This window comes from Oncorhynchus keta, unplaced genomic scaffold (assembly GCF_023373465.1).
Source record: "Oncorhynchus keta strain PuntledgeMale-10-30-2019 unplaced genomic scaffold, Oket_V2 Un_contig_16417_pilon_pilon, whole genome shotgun sequence".
In the NCBI taxonomy this organism is placed as follows: Eukaryota; Metazoa; Chordata; class Actinopteri; order Salmoniformes; family Salmonidae; genus Oncorhynchus; species Oncorhynchus keta.
In genome coordinates, this window is record NW_026279896.1 from 27556 (window position 1) to 32157 (window position 4602).

Sequence of the window (4602 nt, forward strand, 5' to 3'; positions counted from 1 at the left end):
GTGGTACCCTTCCTGCAGGCTCATCCTGACATGACCCTCCAGCATGACAATGCCACCAGCCATACTGCTCGTTCTGTGTGATTTCCTCCAAGACAGGAATGTCAGTGTTCTGCCATGGCCAGCGAAGAGCCCGGATCTCAATCCCATTGAGCACGTCTGGGACCTGTTGGATAGGATGGTGAGTGCTAGGGCCGTTCCCCCCAGAAATGTCCTTGGAACTTGCAGGTGCCTTGGTGGAAGAGTGGGGTAACATCTCACAGCAAGAACTGGCAAGTCTGGTGCAGTCCACAAGGAGGAGATGCACTCCAGTACTTAAAGCAGCTAGTGGCCACACCAGATATTGACTGTTACTTTTGATTTTGACCGCCCCTTTGTTCAGGGACACAATATTCAATTTCTGTTAGTCACATGTCTGTGGAACTTGTTCAGTTTATGGCTCAGTTGTTGAATCTTGCTATGTTCATACAAATATTTACATGTTAAGTTTGCTGAAAATAAACAGTTGACAGTGAGAGGATGTTTATTTTCTGAGTTTATTAACACCACTGCAATGACCACTAACTCACAGAAGGTGGGGCTGGTTGCAACATCTACGCAGCTGATCTCAAAATAGGGGTTGCCTGATATGGAAATGGGGTTGTGGGAGAATTTCCAAACTCCTGGTAAAAAATATCTAATAATTGTCTTTGTCTCTCAAAATCATTTTAATGTGGTTAATTATTATTATTCAAATATAAAAAGTAAAAATTCAACCAGAGAGCACCCTTAGGTAGTGGGAAAAGGCCACTTTGAATGGCTCAGCCCACTACGCAAAGAAACCACACACTATTGCAGAGACTGATATTACCGGCCGCAATTGATATGGTGAAAACAATGTGTGGGGAGGCAGAGGCACAGAAACTCACATCAATACTTCTGTCAGATAACAATGTGAAACTAACATTTTATGCTATGGATAGCAATCAAGAGGAAAATGACTGAACGACTCAAAACTCCCCTCTCCAAATGGATGTTAGCTGTGAGGGCCGAGATGCCCACACATTGACTTTTGTTCACTACAGGTGCTCTCTAAGAGGACATATTGTTCTGTCTCACAATTCCTGGGCATGAAACGGCACAGGGGATGTTCAGTGTGCTGCATGGCTATATTGACGAAAAACAGATTCCATGGGATTGAATGGTGGGCTTTTCCACAGATGGGTCTACAACTATGGCGGAACGGCGGGCAGGCCTCTGCATTCTAGTTATGAATGTGTCTCCCTCTGCCATATGGACGCATTGTATGATACACTCACTGAGCTAGAATGGATACACCGAAAGCAACCTGTGGAAAAAGAGCTGAGCGCAGAACTCTGAGATATGCAGCAGCTAACTTCGATTGTAAACTACATCGTGCACACCTGTTCACAAAACTACTGTGTGCGGAGATATGGGATCAGAGAAGGACAATGTTCTATTTCACACGAGGCTTGGTGGTTATCAAGGGGAGTGTTGAAAAAAAATAAATAAATTGAGAGAGTAACTGTTGTCATTCACAATGGATGTAAAAAAATTTAAAACATTTAGAAACAAACTTGACTTTGTGTAATGAAAAGAAAATGTGTGTCTCCTTGCCTATGTAAGAAATATTTAGAAAGGGGGTTAATGCAAAATATTCTACATACGAGTTACCGAATCAGCAAAATTCATTTGACTGTGATCCTGGCTCAGTTAACTTGCCGGTAAGTGAAACCTAACAGTTGATCGAGCTGTCATGTGGTCAAATGCTGCAGACCATGCATTCACGGGTCACTATGGAAGAGTTTAGGTTCCTGAGTCTGTCTCCCGCCGAGCATTACAACTCATGGTACGCTGATTCAGTGCTCTCATCTGCATTAAAGACAAATATCGATCCAGGTTGGATGTGACAGGAGAGATGTCGGTGCACTGTCGACCACCACCCTGACTTCGAGAAGCTCCGACACAACATGCATCAAGCACACCCATCTCATTGGTGGATGTGAGATCATTTCTCTTATGTCAGACTAATTTGCAATTGATTCTCATAGCCCCAATTTTAAAAAGTTAAATTATGTAATTAACAGCCAACAAGTTTTCACATGGGTGGGTCACGAGACTTTTCATATATCAAAATGGGGTCATGGGTCAAACAAGTTTGGGAACCACTGATCTACGGTGTCAGTAGCTCAGGGATCATCAACTTCTCATGAGCGGATGGTCAGGGACCAGAACATAATTACAAATCATTTGCAGACTGCAAATTGACCGCAAGAAGCCCAAACAGATATAATAATGAACTAAAACAGAATTATTTCAAACCTTACATTTATATACAATCACATATATCTTTATTATGTGTGGGAATACTTGTGAACAGATTTCTAAATTAAAAATCACTTGCAGTTGATTTTCTGGTATTTTACCATATTTTATGTCCAAAGATAAACAATGTTATTTATATAACTTTTGCTCTGAAGACTCACTGCCAGCTCGGAAACGTTTTTTTATTTTTTATTTTTTCACCTTTATTTAACCAGGTAGGCTAGTTGAGAACAAGTTCTCATTTGCAACTGCGACATGGCCAAGATAAAGCATAGCAGTGTGAACAGACAACACAGAGTTACACATGGAGTAAACAATTAGCAAGTCAATAACACAGTAGAAAAAATGGGCAGTCTATATACAATGTGTGCAAAAGGCATGAGGAGGTAGGCGAATAATACAATTTTGCAGATTAACACTGGAGTGATAAATGATCAGATGGTCATGTACAGGTAGAGATATTGGTGTGCAAAAGAGCAGAAAAGTAAATAAATAAAAACAGTATAAAAACAGTATGGGAATGAGGTAGGTGAAAATGGGTGAGCTATTTACCTATAGACTATGTACAGCTGCAGCGATCGGTTAGCTGCTCGGATAGCTGATGTTTGAAGTTGGTGAGGGAGATAAAAGTCTCCAACTTCAGCGATTTTTGCAATTCGTTCCAGTCACAGGCAGCAGAGTACTGGAACGAAAGGCGGCCAAATGAGGCGTTGGCTTTAGGGATGATCAGTGAGATACACCTGCTGGAGCGCGTGCTACGGATGGGTGTTGCCATCGTGACCAGTGAACTGAGATAAGGCGGAGCTTTACCTAGCATGGACTTGTAGATGACCTGGAGCCAGTGGGTCTGGCGACGAATATGTAGTGAGGGCCAGCCGACTAGAGCATACAAGTCGCAGTGGTGGGTGGTATAAGGTGCTTTAGTGACAAAACGGATGGCACTGTGATAGCAAACTGGATGCAGTCTGAGTAGAGTGTTGGAAGCCATTTTGTAGATGACATCGCCGAAGTCGAGGATCGGTAGGATAGTCAGTTTTACTAGGTAAGCTTGGCAGCGTGAGTGAAGGGAGGCTTTGTTATGGGCGGAATAGAAAGCAGACTCTTGATTTGATTTTTGATTGGAGATGTTTGATGTGAGTCTGGAAGGAGAGTTTGCAGTCTAGCCAGACACCTAGGTACTTATAGATGTCCACATATTCAAGGTCGGAACCATCCAGGGTGGTGATGCTAGTCGGGCATGCGGGTGCAGGCAGCGATCGGTTGAAAAGCATGCATTTGGTTTTACTCGCGTTTAAGAGCAGTTGGAGGCCACGGAAGGAGTGCTGTATGGCATTGAAGCTCGTTTGAGGTTTGATAGCACAGTGTCCAATGACGGGCCGAAAGTATATAGAATGGTGTCGTCTGCGTAGAGGTGGATCAGGGAATCGCCCGCAGCAAGAGCAACATCATTGATATATACAGAGAAAAGAGTCGGCCCGAGAATTGAACCCTGTGGCACCCCCATAGAGACTGCCAGAGGACCGGACAGCATGCCCTCCGATTTGACACACTGAACTCTGTCTGCAAAGTAATTGGTGAACCAGGCAAGGCAGTCATCCGAAAAACCGAGGCTGTTGAGTCTGCCGATAAGAATATGGTGATTGACAGAGTCGAAAGCTCTTGGCGAGGTCGATGAAGACGGCTGCACAGTACTGTCTTTTATCGATGGCGGTTATGATATCGTTTAGTACCTTGAGTGTGGCTGAGGTGCACCCGTGACCGGCTCGGAAACCAGATTGCACAGCGGAGAAGGTACGGTGGGATTCGAGATGGTCAGTGACCTGTTTGTTGACTTGGCTTTCAAAGACCTTAGATAGGCAGGGCAGGATGGATATAGGTCTATAGCAGTTTGGGTCCAGGGTGTCTCCCTTTGAAGAGGGGGATGACTGCGGCAGCTTTCCAATCCTTGGGGATCTCAGACGATATGAAAGAGAGGTTGAACAGGCTGGTAATAGGGGTTGCGACAATGGCGGCAGATAGTTTCAGAAATAGCGGGTCCAGATTGTCAAGCCCAGCTGATTTGTACGGGTCCAGGTTTTGCAGCTCTTTCAGAACATCTGCTATCTGGATTTGGGTAAAGGAGAACCTGGAGAGGCTTGGGTGAGGAACCACGGGGGGCGGAGCTGTTGGCCGAGGTTGGAGTAGCCAGGCGGAAGGCATGGCCAGCCGTTGAGAAGTGCTTATTGAAGTTTTCGATAATCATTGATTTATCGGTGGAGACCGTGTTTCCTAGCCTCAGTG